Source organism: Macrobrachium rosenbergii, chromosome 48 (assembly GCF_040412425.1).
Source record: "Macrobrachium rosenbergii isolate ZJJX-2024 chromosome 48, ASM4041242v1, whole genome shotgun sequence".
NCBI lineage: Eukaryota > Metazoa > Arthropoda > Malacostraca > Decapoda > Palaemonidae > Macrobrachium > Macrobrachium rosenbergii.
Window position 1 is genome coordinate 27,416,475 of NC_089788.1, and position 18,391 is coordinate 27,434,865.

General features: G+C 41.4%; 1 protein-coding gene across 31 annotated transcripts in view; it reads right to left on the minus strand.

Moving 5' to 3' along the window:
* drn (doctor no) overlaps nucleotides 1-18,391 on the minus strand; it is a 169,035-nt gene that overhangs the window by 68,414 nt on the left and 82,230 nt on the right. For 6 of the 31 annotated variants that reach the window (XM_067091528.1, XM_067091520.1, XM_067091526.1 and 3 more), the window contains one exon: nucleotides 10,037-10,283. The exons of 17 other annotated variants lie outside the window; for them this stretch is intronic. The gene's annotated coding sequence lies outside the window, so the exon portion shown is untranslated. Of the gene's footprint in view, nucleotides 1-10,036; nucleotides 10,284-15,538; nucleotides 15,614-17,743; nucleotides 18,083-18,391 lie in introns of those variants that run through there. 8 more of the 31 variants (XM_067091531.1, XM_067091521.1, XM_067091541.1 and 5 more) reach the window with 6 other exon arrangements.

The following is an 18,391-nucleotide window of genomic DNA, read 5'->3' on the forward strand; positions in this document are numbered from 1 at the left end:
CAATACTGTTAAATATAATGCACTCGGATATCACGGTAGAGATGGCTGAATTTGATTTCGAACAAAAACCTGCACTTTACAAAAAAAATCAACTTTCGTCCACTTTCAAACCCAGAGAGTAGGTCTGAATCCTGGACGGAGAACGGAGAACAGTCTTCTAAGAAAGGAAGGACAAATGACCTAAAACAGATTGCATGGACTTCATCACTGTTATAAGTATATGAGCCCTTACGTACAATGCCTGACTTCCCTGCGGCATTTGCTAACACTTTTATTGGATGTTTCTGAAAACCTTGAGGGTGGGGAGAGATGAACTGTATGGTGAAAATGTATAAAACTACAAGTTGTGTTACTTCTCAGGTGAGAGAAAGAGAGAGAGAGAATGGTTTCACACGGGGGCTGAGGATTACCTCGTCGAAGGCCTTTCCAACTTGGTGGTATTTACCTTGACAGAGCAATAGAATAAAAACTCATGCTAGTCTCTCTCTCTCTCTCTCTCTACAACTTAGCTGGATCCCACAACAATCGTCTAGCAACTACCTACATAATTCACTGCTTAGACATAGAAGTAAACTGAATTTTTAAGGGCTTTTTGTGTGTGTGTGTGAGAGAGAGAGAGAGAGAGAGAGAGAGAGAGAGAGAGAGAGAGAGAGAGAGAGAGAGAGAAACCATTCGCTAACCAACCGTCTAGGGCAGAAATTCAAATCCACGGGGACGAAGAGCGCCAAAAGGACCAACGTTGATGTGACCCAGTCCCCACCCAGAAGTAGGGGTCTGACCGACCGACCCTACATCTCTTGCCGTCCTCTCTTCCGTCATTCTCGAGGACATAACACCAAGGGGTGTTTGCTGTTTGAAGTGCTTCAATTCCCCTAATCACGGATCCACGACTTTACGACAGGCTGTGGTCTGATTTCGATTATGAGAAATGGGGTGGCAAACAGGTTGTGCCAGGCATTGTATTTTGATAAGGCGAACGAGCTTTATCCACTGCACCACTGAAGGTGTTTATGATAGCTTAAGTATTCCATTGGGTGTTTTAATATCTTGTTTTTCTATCCAGTAAATGAACATAAATATTTTAGTAATATTTCATGGTATTTTCTGGTTTGGGAAAAAATCGAATATTATTATTTCACCTACAACTGCAAAGGATCCCAGTAAACTGGATAGTTTAGAATTACATAAAAAACATCAAAGCACATTTTAACTTTGTAGGATATTTGACCTCAAATGTAGTAATACCCGCACCTTTAACCAAATATAATAAATCTTAATTGTCTGGTGTCACTGCATCGAGTCATGGATGGGGTCAGTATGAAAACAGTATATGATTAACGCTAAAAGGTCTCTCTCTCTCTCTCTCTCTCTCTCTCTCTCTCTCTCTCTCTCTCTCTCTCTATATATATATATATATATATATATATATATATATATATATATTATATATTTGGTATATATATATAAATAAACCCTATCTTAGGCTATACTATTTGCCTATTTGAAGATAAGACTAAAGAGAGAGAGAGAGAGAGCCTTTGAAGATAAGAGAGAGAGAGAGAGAGAGAGAGAGAGAGAGAGAGAGAGAGAGAGAGAGAGAACGCCCTTCAATAATGGTTTCATTCCACTGGAAGTAAGATTACCTAGACGAGGCTCTCTCAGGGTCTATCTTTACTTCTCTCTTTTCTTTCTCCAATTCGATTGTGCTACTCGAATAAAAGTCTGAGAAAATACATTGATTTCAGTAAGCAATAATTCATTCGTTTTCATACTGAAGTCCGGCATTCAACCGCAGTCTGCTAACCACCAGGTGTTGGATCAATTTTTAGGCGAATCAACTTCAATAACAAATGTGTAATACCGTTCAGAGAGAGAGAGAGAGAGAGAGAGAGAGAGAGAGAGAGAGAGAGAGAGAGAGAGAGAGAGAGAGAGAGCAAAATTCACAAGTCCCAAAGTCTTGTGCTCTAGAAACAACATACTTTTCCAATACTTCTTTTAATTGGCGGATTTTTCTTGAACTCTTCTATTGGGATCCTAAGCCAATCTTTATTAAGAAAATTCGTAGCACACAACAGCGCATACACACACATATATATATATCATGAAAGCTTATTACATGCACCAATATTGATACACATATATGTGTGTGTGTTTATATATATATATATATATATATATATATATATATATATATATATATATATATATATATATATATATATATATATATATATATATATAAATACACACTCACTCACGCACACAACAATTAATATCGAGAACTATGATCAACCAAAAGCAAATGACTATATTCGGGTTAGCAAGGACCAAATCAATACGAGAGAGAGAGAGAGAGAGAGAGAGAGATCCAAAATTTCAAAACCCAGACATAAAAAGCGATGATGATGCTGCACAACCGGCCCCCCCTTTACCTCTCTGCAAGGACCAAGCGGCGGGACCCTCCCCCAAAAAGCAGACACTGACCTACATTCAAGCTGAGTTTCCCAGATACCGAGATTCTCTCTCTCTCTCTCTCTCTCTCTCTCTCTCTCTCTCAGAGAAGTGAACAATTTCCCCGTGGAAGCGTATTACATTATTCCCACCAAGCGTCCTTTAGCCCGAATCCCTTACCACCTGCCAATTTTTGAAAGGCTGGCAATCCTTCCCGTCATGGTATTCACCTAACTTGTCCTTTTTCTCAGATACATATGAAATGACCAATTTGAATGACGATAGACATTTCAACATTTCTTTTGACTATTACAGTAGTATTCGGCTTTAGAATTTACCCATATTTCCTATTAGAAATGGGACTTTTAGTCAATTTTACCAGTTTTCCTTATCCGCTAGGATGCGTCTTCTCAATAAAAATCATTAATCAGAACAATATGCCCTTGTCGTCGGTTTCCTATGAATAGTGGGAGAGCAACGAGAAAAATTGCTGGACACTACAACGAATCCTCCTACCAGAGTTTGCAGTTACAATTCACTCCCAGAGTATAAGATTTTGGATAATAACCGCATCTTAATCATCATTATTACGAAACAACAGAGAGAGAGAGAGAGAGAGAGAGAGAGAGAGAGAGAGAGAGAGAGAGAGAGAGAGAGAGAGACTGACCTTGAACGCTGACCTCAAAATCAATAGAGATCACCCACCACGTCCCCACCCTAGCTCACTCCAAGTATGAAATTTCAGGGAAGAGCCTTAGATAGCGCCTTTTGGAAGACGAGGCGGGGGGCTTACCGCCCTCTCTCCCTTAAGCGCTTGACTTCTATATATAGAGGCTGTGCTGGCCCCTGGGAGCGATAGAGATACGGGATGGTTAAGCAGCATCAGACAGCACTAACAAAAGGGCAGCGAAATGCAACACCAGTAACAATTACAATGAACCGCGACATATCATCAATTTACATAATAGTTTAAATAAGGGTGATCAATCTAACATCTGTAACAAATGAGAGCAAAACCACATTAAAAATGAAGATGGCTGACCAGCAAACCGTCGGTAGTGGAGCAGAATTACTGCTAGTAAATCTGACAGAACGCTGAATGGAATCCATCAATGAAAACACCAAAGAAAAACTACAGAACTCGGAACGCATACTCTGTGCTATGATGACAAGACGAAACAAACAAATTTTACTTAATTAAAGATACCTCAGATACCTCTGGAACAACCAATTTAAGCAAAATATCATTATAATCAACTGGAATGTATAGCCATATACAACATTTATCATTTGCTACCAAGTCTACGGACAATAAATAACATGTTTAAAAATGCCGTCGTTACCCCGTGGCTACCCTGTTCCTTATGCAAGCCTCCAGACTGCAGATACCTTGATCTAAGATTCAGGCTGCTACCAAATGTCCCAAGGATCGGGATTTGCCCTCCTTGTGCAGTACGGTCATTTCTAACGTTACATGGTACATTCATTTATTAAGTTGCATCAACGTATTTAACATGAAATGAAATCAATCTGGCAGTACACAAAGTCGCCATTTTGACTGGCTGGAAACCATGAGCTAACTCGATGATAACCCCAAGGGGAAGGACCAGCCATCATTGAGGTTATCGATATTATCGGGCACCACTTTTATCAAGGCTGGCCAACCTGATAACTGGCCACGGGCAGAATTATCAGCATTATCTGCATAACGTGACCCAGAGGCGAGGGCCTATCCTCTTCAACTTTTAGTCTGCTGGTCAGCTGACCGGCGCGCGTGTAGGTGGAATGCCACAGGGATATTTAGTCTTTAATCGGAAACGGCCTTAGCCTACATGGGAACAGGGCTATTTATACACTCAGGCAGCCACGAGGACCAAGAACCCAACAAAGTGAATTAGCCTAGGCTATATGGGTACGCTAAACGACTAGCACTATTTTTCAGTTTTCTGTTAAAGAAAACTATTGAGATGGCTTTGTCAGTCCGTCTGCACTTCTCAAATCTTAAAAGCTACTCAGGCTAGAGGGCTGCATATTGGTATGTTGATCATCCACCATACAATCATCAAACATACCAAATTGCAGCCCTCCAGCCTCAGTAGTTTTTATTTTATTGAAGGTTAAAGTTAGCCATGATAGTGTGTCTGGCAACTTTATAAGACAGGCCACCACCGGGCCGTGGCAGAAAGTTTCAAGGGTAGCGGATCATACAGCATTCTACGCTGTACATAAAACTAGACTGCGACGAAGAAACTTCGGCATGTTTCTAACTTGTTTTCGGTGAGGAGGCTTGAGACGGGATTTGGGCACGGGCACAGCACGTTCGGGTGACAGAGGAAAGGAAAGAACATCACATTCTGTAAGAGGTTTGAGATGAAGGCTGATCAAACCAATTGACATCCAGCTGGCAACTTACATCAGTCTGAGCTTTCGTTCTTAAATAGGAACCCATCTATGCAATCTGCTTTTGATTCGATACGCACATTTACACCTTCGGGCATAGCCTACTGTACATTCGAGCAAACTTTCCTTCGACTTTTCGAGGTCATGGGGCGTGACGTCATCAGTTGGCAAAGGGCACAAAGAGCGCCAGCATCCAATCAATTTATCAACCAGCATTCATTCGCAATCACCTGTTGAAGAAGATCCGCCATCTCAATCAGAACCCATCTGGGTGTCCAGTGAGTGGCGGGTTTAGCCTATGTCACCAAACGTGAGTTTTCCATGACTCGCAAGTATGACTGGCAGTTTCCGACTGGCCTTTTTAATCAACTCTGCTCGATCCTTTTCATGCCACCTGGGGAACGACGATGGCAGCCGTTAAGGTTTTCATCATTCGGAGGAGCCCGTCAGCATTGAAAGCTTAAAGAACAAAGACAGCAAAATATTATAAGTAGCCTAATAGTGTCTAATAAAAGAACCGACAATTGCCGCATTTGTTTCCGAAAGGGATATTCCGGACACAAATGCCAAAGAGACGAGAAGAGAGTGTGGGTACCTCATTAACCGCCTAACTCCCCTAACTAAGGCTTTTGTGTGTGTGTGTGTGTGTGTGTGTGTGTGTGTGTGTGTGTGTGTGTGTGTGTGTGTGTGTGTGTGTGTGTGTGAGTGTGAGAGAGAGAGAGAGAGAGAGAGAGAGAGAGAGAGAGAGATTGGGTATCACACGATGGAGCCTCAGCTCGAAAAGGGAGAGAAACGCCCACTTCTTGCAAGATGACATGGCTCACAGAAAGCAAAAGGTCTGAAGGAATGTCAAAGTTTGAATGTTTACTGGAAGAAAGAAACATGACGCATCACTCCTGCTGTTGAGTAATTATGGGAAACTGAGCAGTCTGAGGGGAGGAGGGACAGTCACTAATAGAAAAGATTAAGCACATATAATCCATCTTAGCAGGAAACCATACGACCCAGGCACTCAAAGTGCGTCAGTGTAAGGTGGGTCAACAGTTCAAGCTCATGTCGAACTGCAAGAGGTCTCTGAGACAAAGGATAAGTATTTGGATGGGTGACCACACAAGAAAGATAAAAGCTGTCGGAAACTTTGGGGGCGTGGGACTAGCAACCTAATTCCAAACCCCGTTGATTAGTTTCCAATAGAAATTGGAATTTTGGTGAACGGTTGGGTGAAAGATTGAACAACATTCAACTTTCAAACGTCCTCAAACACAACGACATCAAACCACAGGTTGACCCATCTCCTACTCACCACCTAAGGTCAAACCCAAAGGTTGGCCAGCCTACACAAACCATGGAAAACTTTCCCTTTAAAGTCTGAAAAAAAAAACTTGGCCGATCGTTATCGCTAATTCCAACAGGCAGGGGTCAATCAGCACCCTGAAACTGATCTCGACGACCTAAGACCAACTTCCAACCCGAGCCTTCGCCAAAAACATGCTACTGTCCGTAGTCTTGGCAGACTCAGCTTTAGCGCGAGGTTATGTTTAAATATATATATATATATATATATATATATATATATATATATATATATATATATATATATATATATATATATATATATATATATAATTATATTACAGAGGAGAGATTACCGATAAATTATTATTAAATATTACACACACACACATATATACTGTGGTATATATATATATATATATATATATATATATATATATAGAGATAGATATAGAGAGAGAGAGAGAGAGAGAGAGAGAGAGAGAGAGAGCATAAAAAAACTCCAGTCCGAAGGCCGAGCCTGGGAATAACCAGAGCCAAGGCTGACAATTGAGAGAACCAAACTCTGCCCCACCAAGCTTCCTCCGACTCTGGAATTTAGCCGTCTGGCCATTTAAAAAACATATACTTATTACATTAGGAGGAAAACCGGTCCACTTTATTTTCCTACACATTCAGCCGAGTACTAACTCAAAAGACGCTATCAAAATCGTGTATTGACCACCATTTAACTGAAACAATGTTTTGACGATGTAACCACCACAGCTCATAGCGGAAAGCTTCACCAAGAAACGAACAGCCGCAACACCACCAAGCCTCTGTGTGTAGCAGATATCGATGGCGACATGTCAGCTTATCACTACGTAACCGCATTAAGTGGGTATTTACATAAATGTGTGAAGTACTCACGGTACATTACCAACAAGTATATAAAAAACCTAACTGATGCGATCATACACACACACACGCATATGTATGTACTTACACACATACTCTCCTTTACTCCTCGCAGATAAACGAAGATGCAAACGCTAACAATCAGTTTAATTTAAATGGCCCTTACAATTCACATCAACTGAATTTTAATCCGAGAAAAAATCTCGCGCATCACTCACGTATTATGCATCGCGTACTAAGTTTCATCACGGTTTCATAAATAGATTTAATTTGGACGCTTAACTTTACCGTTTAAAATCCTTTCCCAAAACTGATCCAGTAGTGGCTGCATTTTTAAACATCAAGACATACAAACAATATCTTTCACAACGGTTCACTAAATCGAGTAGATCTATCCTAGTAAAATGTAGGCTCTAAACTTCCCTAAAAACCGGTAAGTTAAGAGACCGAGAGGATGGATGGCAGGAAGAAAAGGAGAGGGGTTGGAAGGAAGAAGAGAAGGTGGAGTAGAAAACACTTTGTACCCATCGCCCACCGGGAAGCCAGCAGCCACACGGCCATGAGAATGTACAAGTCCTCGGAGCTAAAGCCTTACTTGTAATTACTACAAGGTTTTAAATGCTTCGACAACCAATTCAGAATTTAAAAGGAAACTGAAGATCTCGGCACGGCCTTCGATGACGGTACCTGTCCCTCCATCCCTTCCATATATTCCTCTCCAAAGTTAAAAAAGAACGTAACAACTTGTCAACGACCCACTAAACCAGACGTACCTCTCCTCTACCTCTCCCATTCTCTGTAGCACTGCAAAATACCCTTCCTCTGTCTTTTTGAGAGAGAGAGAGAGAGAGAGAGAGAGAGATATTGGACTGGACACATCAGAAGCACGGATATCCGATACGTGTCGGGATAAACTAGTTGCGTTCAGCACGACCATTAGAGGAGCATACGTACTTAATACAAGCATGAATCTTCAACGCAATACTGAATAAGATCACAGACAACAAAAGGCAAATAAGAAAATAGATCCACGAGCGGAAGATACGGCATGGCCTCTCTTCACATGACTGCGGACTATAGCTTATAACATCCCAACCCAATCCAACCCCAAACCAGTAACCCCCCCCACGCGCCCACCCCCATCACACTCCCCTCACGGAATTGTCCCAACCACCACCAGACACGACAACGTACCCCAACTCTCTCTCTCTCTCTCTTAATCGCCGGAGGGGAAGGTGGGGGGAGGGGAAGGGGGAGACATAACAGCATACGCGCGCACGAACTCCAGCTGATACCCTCACAACCCCCAACCTGGGAACAATCAACTTGTTCCGAGAGCGGGATGGGCGAATTCCTTAAATATCTGCTTACTTCCGGCTGGCTGTTTAGGCTTCAATGGTTCTCTCTCTCTCTCTCTCTCTCTCTCTCTCTCTCTCTCTCTCTCCAGATTGCACTGCCGTATTCCAGGATCACATGGTTAAAGTGAATAAACCCGAAGACTGATTAGACGTCACGTCCTTCAATACATCGGGTCGCCCTGACTACACTTCTTGCATAACCTTCGCATGAATCGAAACTGCTTCCTAAATAAGGGGCACATTTCGTGTATTTGATGCATGGACGAAAGTAATTCAGGTTTTCAAACATCAGCAAGTAATAACACATAACCTTATGACCACGACTTTCCCCGCTAGTTCACAAAATCACTCAATCGACGTCTCGCAAAATCTAATACTCACCGTCTTTAGGCCATGTCCTGCGCCTTCAGTTTCACTTGAATCCACCAGTAACCTTATAACAAACACACACACTAACAAACAACCTCCGTCCACAGGAAGATAGTGTCAAAAGAATCCTCCTTGATTCCACCATTCCCATTCACTCCCAACTCTCCTCCTCCCCCCTCCGTATACGGAAGAAATTGTTCTAATATTCGGCCCTTAGATCAAAACCATGTCATGACGAAACCATGCCATGCAACGGTAGCTACACAAGGTCTTTCCCATACTTATCGTGAAGCAATCGCTATAATCACCTGGGTAACTTGCAACCAACAGAAACCAGCAGTATAATATATATATATATATATATATATATATATATATATATATATATATATATATATATATATATATATATATATATATATATATATATATATATATATATATGTATATATATAAGGCATACCACAACAAAAAAATATGTTCCCACTTCCGTTCGCGCCCCGTAATAACAATAATGCTAAACTTTTAAGCATCAACCACTTAGGTAATACACCTACCTCCGCAAGAGCGAGTTAATAAATAGGAGACGAAAATCTTTGCCCATGCAAACCACAGATGACAGCAGAACGGATAAAAAACAGCACACTAAACTAAACCACTTTCCTCATAGGGTAAGCGAGTTCACCTCACTCCTCCCATCTCTCCTTCTCTGACGTAAACAAGCCAACTGCATTAACATACAAACCTCACTACAGACATTCACAAGTCCGAGCCACCAACAAAACACAACTTTTACAGTCTTTCACTTTTGTTGTTTGGTAACTGTTCCCAACAGTATTTGCAAAGAAGCACCGACCATTCTCTTACAGAGAGAGAGAGAGAGAGAGAGAGAGAGAGAGAGAGAGAGAGAGAGAGAGAGAGAGAGAGAGAGGCTACACCCATAATTATCTCATTGAGGAAAACAAGAAATTCCTCCAAATATTCTCTTCCTACGCGATGGACTTCTATAACGTCAACGGTTATTTACAGAAATACTGCGCAAGAGAGACATTTTCTTAAAAGCAATTGGTCTTGCACAATAATCCAAGCAAGAATTACAAAACTGAACACGTATATTATGGTTAACGAATATTTATTAAAATTGAGAATATGAGAAAGACAGTGAAGGAAAAAATGGTAAAATAACAAAGACAGGTATGTTAAAAATGCCACAAAAAAAACAACTTAGAAATTCACAGATAAAAACTAAATATATCCATTCAACTTACGCTTTTGACGGTCCTCTTCCTGGTCCGAGTAAAATAATATATTCGTAATTCATGTATTCACATTATTGATCTATTGCACTGTACGGTACATAAAACACCACATAAAACACTGGATATCCAGCCATAACACTATTTTTCACAGTCCACCAATTCGTAACTTCTCACTGGCGAAACAAATCCTTTTTCTGTAATTCTAATCTCACTGCGATGCCAAACAAGTCAAGGAACACTTGGAATTCCTCACGTCCTGGAAGATAATACGAATTCTAAGCACAAACGTTAAAACGCCTTCACATTCACATTAACGCAACACCAACCATCACCTCCACTCTCAGCCTCCCCCTCCCCCCACCAACAAAGTCCCTCCCACTTACCTCTACCCACATTAAGGCCACCTCGAATGTCATGCAGCTCCATTCCCCTACGCCATTACCCCCATCAACCAGGTAACCCCTCCTGATCAACCCAACCACGGACACAAAACCAGTCCGTCAGCCATATTCGATCGCAGAAATTTCCTTTGACACTGTTACTATTAAAGAAAAATATTAAGAACAAAGAAGCTATACGCCAAATGTTCGAACTCTGGGTTTGCGTAGCGCCTATCCTGGCCTATATTTGGTTAGACCTTAAAAAATGGAGTGCACTAGTTTCTTGGTGTGGTTATTTGCCAATTCCTTGCCGTGATTTCTGTCATTTCACAATCTCCTGCACATCTCAAGAACATTCAAAAGTGGTTGCCCGTTGACGCAATTCAGGAAATGAGCCTTTTGGCATATTACAATATTTACATGGAAAATAAACATGAAGTCGCCCACAGACGAAACAAAACGACACATTGAAATGTGTAAAATGATAATACTAATTCCCTATATTCAATTCCTTAACTTCCTGTCTACAAAAGACTGATTCCACTGCGAGACAACAGAGCTTATGTTCATTCAATATACTTCATTGCCAACAAACTGGAAACTGAAAACATTCTCAGCCATACAGAGGCCTAAACCTGCAAGGCAGCAACATACAGTACACACAAACGCAACCAAACGAAGCGTATTGCCACCAGAAGCGCCCTCTCAGCTTATGTTCATTCATGAAATGCCGATTATGAGGCGAGGTGGAGTTAATCAGTAAGATCAGTGGCAAGGTGGTCCTCCAAAGCAGGTCGAGAAAGGAGAATTTCTCAAACGAACGTATCCCGAGGCAAGACCCTCGAAATAAATGGCTCCTAAAGCGAGAAAGGGATCCAACCAACAACCAGACGGATGTGGGTCGAGGATCCTCTAAAAAGATTATACATGCGTGAGACTCCAATCCCCTAAAATGAGCAGATCCGGAGATCAGCTGGAATTAGGAGATCAAGAGGTGAGGTGGAGACCCTCTACAATCACCTGAATTGAATCCTTCACATGACAGGGATTGGAATGGAGACCCTATAAAATGCACGGATCAGGACTCAAGCCCCTCTAAAATCAGTAAATACGGAAGCAAGATCCTCTCCGCCTCCCACCAACAACAACAAACAGACCATGGCGGAACACAAACCAAAGCCATTTTGTTAAATCCAATGGCGTAAGGATTCGGCAACGGTAAAAAGCAACCTAAACAGCAACCTAACCCAAAAGAAAACAGCAACTTAACCCCAAAGAAAGAGCAACCTCGTGCAGGCAGTTTTCCGCATGAAAAGAACTTCCCACCATTTTGAAGGAAGTTCGAGTGACATCCCAATCTTGAATTACAGGGAAGCAGGAGGCGTGGCGAAAACACCACCACGATTCTGAAAAAACTGTTGCCGTTGTATAATATATAGGTCTAAAATAAAAATAATTTCTTCTACGTCATACACGCCAATTAACATAAAACAAATCACCCTTGTCATAGACGCACTCAAATAGAAAAAAAATTCACATATAAGCCCTCCAATGTGGAAAAAAAAAGCTTCGTCGTCACATAAGCCCTGTAACACCAAGTATTCATGGAATGGAACGGAATTCATGCCCAGTCATAAAGAACCTCTTAAAAAAATATTCACCTCTGATCATACAAGCCCTCCGAAATAAAAATACTGATATTCCACCTATTTCAGAGGAGCATTTTCAAACAAATATTCGTATCACTTTCAGATAAAAATTTTCATTGACATAAACTAGATCATATTATCACATCCGGTGACATAAAGAGAAGTTAAAAATTCTGACCAATTTATCACCTGTTACCAAAACCAATTGTTTCATCTACTGTTGCTTATCTTGATTTACTTTATTTGCTTGTGGCACAAAATATCCTGAGAATATGCTTCGTGGCTTGAACTTTAAGAGTCTGCTCACACAGGGCATCACCGTTTTCATAAGAGGGCAACTGAACATTATCGCCAGGCTTCCTGCTGCATCAGAAACAATCCCTTCCACGTCGCCGTTCCGACTGAAATAGTGGGTCTCCATTCTCATTCGACACTGGTCACATCCGTCTCGTCATTTTTATCGCGGCCATATATTCACAATGTCACTTTCTTTTACACAGTCCATGGGGCGATGATATATTACCACAAACCTTCCTTTGGTCGTCTCCCTCGCCACTTTCTCTTTCTGACTAAAATCAACCTACTACCATAGTACACATTTTGTAATGCAGAAAAACATACAGAGATTCAACGGACTACCAATCCAAGTACCTGACAAGACATAAGCTATCTTTCCTCATTAAAATAACTTAACGACTAGCAGTACAGCAAACGTGTGATGCATTACTTCATAAATACAATATATGTCGTAATAAACCTTTTCCACTACAAGATGCTAAAATAATAAAGTATCCTACGTTCCTCAATTACGACAGCAGGACATTGCCGTCAGCGTACCATTTCATATGGTGCACTGCACGCATTACTACTGGGGGTTTGCACTGTTCCTAAGGCCCTTGGCTGCACCCACTTCTTGGCCTTTTTCCATATACACCCATTCTCGCTTTCTTTCTTCCGTTTTGCTGTTAAACCTCTCTAACTCTTACTTCTTAGTGCAACTAAGTGGCTATCTCCCAGTCTCACCACAAGATCTTTCAACATCTTAATTATTTTTCGTATCTATCTTGCCGTCAATCATCCAACTTTTTTGTCTTAAGCGATAAATGACCGCGAGTGCCTCATTTCTTGGCTTTAGGGCCTCCATTTCATGATTCATTCCATAACTACCATCATAATTCATACGAATTTCCCCATCTCCATTACCCTAAATATGAACCATTATCTTTTACGTACTGGTATTAGAGCACATGTTGTCAAAACAGTTGAAAATTTTCTACAAATATAATTTTAATAACTTGCCAACCACTTAAATTCTTTTCGTTTCCATTTAACAGACTATAATTAAATTTTCATTGTGATGTCCTGTCTAGGCTATAATTTACCATAATTGTCAGGTCTCAATGCTACTAATGACTATTATTTCTATTATTTATGTTATTAACGCCATTCTTATTACAAATACCTCACTAGTCATGTAATTTTTATGAAAAAAAATCACCGGGGGGCAATCTGGCAAAGTACCGAGTGTTTCTACTCTTCGTACCAATGTGCGTGTGGGCACGATTTCTTGCAATACGATTCACAAGAAATAATAATATTATTATTATTATCAAATGAAGAGTAAATGCTTAAGAAACACGAGGAACTAAGCAAAGGGGGCGGAAGGGAGGAACCAGTGATGGGGGGGCACGATTAATGACGAAGGTTGGTACAGGACCGATGGAAGAGAGGGGGTTGGGAGATACAAGAGGGTGGCGGTGCTGTAATCACCAACTTCCTTTCATGACCTACCAGTAAGCCAGTATCTCTCTCTCTCTCTCTCTCTCTCTCTCTCTCTCTCTCTCTCTCTCTCTCTCTCTCTCTCTCTCTTGCTTATTTGCTAGAGATATTATTTTCGTTTTGTGCCTTGGCAATATTATCACTACCACGAACCACTCACGCTAAAGGCCGTGTAAACATTTCTTCAAAAACTCCTAGCAGTAATCTGCAACACATGTATCAGCTCTGGCCACTCCAGGCAAATATGTCACCATCTGAATCGGTAGCAAATTTTGGCCTCAGCAACTCCTACGAACTGGGATACACACACACTCAAACCACGTTGCGCTAAAATTATTCCGTACCAGTTTTATAATTCACAAATTTCATAATGAAAGCCTTTCGTCTCACTGGCACCGAAACATTTTTCAATTAAAAAATACTCATAGTAGCATGAGTGCTCGAAATGTTGAGACAAATCCACCGTTGCGTACATGTACATATATTTTTTTAAGATAAATCTGTACAGAAAGCTTTTCGAAGTTTCCCGAAAGCATTCTGTACAGATTTGCCTTTAAATATATGTACATATACCTAACTGAGGAGCTGTTTCTCCACTGATTTCAATCTAAATTCTGGATACCAATGGCAACGCTATCTTCAAAAAGTCTGACAACAATCAACAATAAAGCACGTTACGTTGATAGCCAGCAACAACAGGATGTTAGCCTTAATTTCTTATTTTATAAATTTCCAAAATTAACACTCCAGATAATGATCTAATTTAGTTTTTAATATGGAAATCTTCACTATAAATTATTCATTCGGAAAAAAAAATCGGCAAGACTCACTAGTGAAAACAACTCGCCAAATATTTTCAACATCTGGCAACAATACAAACCTACTATCTGAAGCGTCTGGCAATATTATCAACTAGCTAACATAGTCTATAAAATAATCAAATGGGAAACAATGTAAAGATTATTTTTTCAGCCAGCTCTCATACAAATGGCCTACCCTCCCTCTGGTGTACTTTTCCCAGCACCAAAAAGCAAACTGCGGTAAGTACTACACCCAATGAAGCCCCGTGTAATTGATTTCTTCGCATGCACCGTCATGTTCCTCCAAAGGTAACAGAAACCTAGTTCATAATTCAACAAACACAAGACTGTTGATTAAACACCTGGCGTTTCAACTGGGCACGTTTCCAAATATCCACACGGTTCACGTACATCTTTTAATACAATTTCTTTGGCGTAACAAATGTACCACTCTACCCTTCTTGTATTTGTATACACAAGCAACTCTCCTTATTTCGTACCCATAAAATTCAAGATTTACTTTTTCTCGTTCTTTTCGTGAAAACTTCTGATCTGCTTGACATTTTTACGCACACCATTCCTTGCAAACGAGAAAAGTGATTTTTTTTCCTGCTGAAACAATAGCATACGCATTTGCACAAAAATTCCACATTATTAACGTCCGCTCCACTACTGGAAGAACTAGTTATGAACAGGGACGCAACAATATTCATTCTGTTCATTGCACCTCGTAGCTTTTCCAATTTCATCCGAAATCGTTGAAACAAGTCCTACTCGCGATAAACCAAACTTATGAGTTTAACACATGCAAATAAACTTGTAAATTTCTGCAGATTTTTTGCAAGTAACGTATATATTTACACAACACTGTTCATATGAAAAAATCACACCATCACAACTCACTTTTCCCCGATATATACAGTACTCGCTCCGCGATTACAGCAAGGCGAGACATGCTATCTCGAATTTCGAAACCTTTGGCTGCCACGGTTGTGTTCAATTGGAAGGCCTGCAGTAATAGCGGGGACGGTTAGAGATCCATAATAGGCCGTGTGAAAAGATAGGAAGAAAGGGAAGGTATAAAAAGGAAGTTTGGAGAAAAACCCATCGGGATAATGGGACACTATTCCTTTTTGTATGAAATGCTACTTGAGGAAATTGGAAAAATGGCAATTTCAATAAGTATACATGTCTGGGAAAAAGTTCTCGAATTTGCTACCTTACAGAAAAATAACGAACCCTGTAACAGAAATATACGGAGCTTCACCGTATCAACGGAAGCCTATCTCGCTAAGACTCTACAGGTGTTTAAAAACTACAATTGCACGCATTCTCCATTCTCTCATTATTATGATACTTAGCCCGCAATGCTCTTTAATCTATAACAGCGTCAACTTTAAAATTCTTGGAAAGCATTTGCGGAAAGGGGAAGGTGAACACTCCTCAACAACCCCCCCTCCCCGGCAACTATCCCCCTTTCCGAGTCAATCTCTCGCACGAACAGCATTTACACACAGGTGTTCAGAGCAGGTGTGAGCTAAGTACGAACAGACCCATCCACGCTCCCTCCCCTTCCCTCCCCAAGGAAAGAATGTATGAGAAAAAAAGAGGGAGAGTGGAAGGGGGAAAGCCAGCTGCTGTTGGGTCCTCTCCCTCCTACCCATTCCCCAACCACCCTCAGCCATCACCAGCATACTTGTCCCGTGAAAGCAATGTGGATCAGCTGATTGTGTCAATGGGGAAGGATGGGGGGAATAGAAGAGGGGATGGGGGTTAAGTGAGCTCGGTGCATCGTGTGGGGCTTCCCAGTCCTCTATCTTTCTTCTCGAAACCGAGTCCTTCGGTGAAAAGGTTTTAGAATTCCCCTTGGCAGCCTTCTTTTCTGACGCAGAGAGACCAAATCTAAGCTTAGTTAACAGCCCAGTAGTGAATATAGAAATATAAAGGGAGGTAAACATCATGCCACGAACTCTTCCGCATGTTTTATATGTCAAATCCTTCATGAGCCAAGCGAAGAGCACATTTCCCACAACTGAAACCCAGTCCCTTATGAATCTGTAACCTATTTTTCAACTTGAATATAGTAATGTTTTCTATGACCTACTATTCCCTGAATACAAACACGCTTTACCCTTGATTATTTATCTTGTATTTGTTTGTTATTTCCACTGGATTATCTTGTCCTTGGCACTCCCAAATTCCAAACAGACAAATTCCTCGAATTTCCATTCCAAATGCAGCAACTAATTCGTTCGATGGACTCAGCACGAAAACGCCACCACAGGCAATACTTAGATGTGAGGGATGGCACACATTCGATTCGTCAATCTATCGCTTTAGTCGAATGGTAAGACCCTTCACCTTTATGTCAAGATTATTCCATCACTTTCACACTGCAATGGATACTGGTGTTTCTGAGAATAATCGGAATGTACAAGAAATTACCCACGATGTAGAAGTTTTTATTCATACAAAATAAAATTTTATTGATCAAGGCATTCCCGTAATATCAGACATTTTCCTTAATGCTATCCACAATGACAACATTCGTGTCTCAGCCCATCCTTGAACGCCACTCGACGCAGCTACTGAAGCAAGTACCACATCACCCCTTCTGTAGCAGTTTTCAGGGTGTGGCGACATCGTCGTCAGAAAGAAGCAACACCACCATCACAAGAGCACAAAGGGCGTCCTTGAGGAGGCGCCTCCCAAGCCCCACCATCAAGAACGAACTCACACACATACATATACCAGATGGGTGAACAGAAACAGCCAGATTAGACGATAAGTCCTGATGTTGGAGACAAAGAGGTGTACGGATTTGCGTACGCAAACACCACGTACGGAGCTCTTGCGCGCTAGGATCTAGCAGCCGAACAAATATTTTTGGAGGTCTTTCAGTGTTAATACTTTGAAGGAATGAACGAATAGTTGGGGGAGAGAAAAGGGCTGTTTCGTACTTCCTTCTTACGTGCATGTAGAAGGCATTATAGGCTTACAGAGAGAGAGAGAGAGAGAGAGAGAGAGAGAGAGAGAGAGTGGAAGCTCCACTTGGTGAGGTTCTGGGCCTATACCAGCTACATCACCCCCCTAAACGCCCCAACTCACACACAAACAGGGCTACCACCCCAGCCATAGACCCTCCAACAAAAATCGCACGCACTTTCACTCGCGATTTCGGCTCGTGAGCGCGCACGGAAGCATAATCCGTGCGTGGAAAACCTCGCAACGTTCTTACGTGGGACACTCCACGCATAACTACCTATTGTTTCACGGACTTGCGGCAGACTAGAGTATAAAAAGAGTGGACGGGGAGTAGACTCCGCGCAGCGTAAGGCTTTCCCTACAGCGTGGAAAGAGAGACTGACTAGCGAGTGGCTTTGCTCGCTACACCTGCTATTTTCAGCCAGCCTCTGCTCACGGCGCATGCGCAATCCGAGCTGACTCAGGCTTCTAGCAGCCGCCACTGATGTATGTACTTGTACAGGCTCCTCACACGGGCAGACATAGCCCCTCACGCGCACACACACGTACGTACAAACGAAAAACAACTCCCTTTTTTATTTATTTTCCGTTTAGAGGACGAAGACAAGATTTCAAATACAGCAAACGCCGAGGACGAGAGTGTTTAAATGTCTTGTGATCATTCTTAACCAAGTTCTATACTTTACTGTTAATACGTTCAACCACTGAAGACCAACAAACATCCGTACAATAAGAATAAGGGGGGGGGGTCAAATGAAGTATGCCACTGGC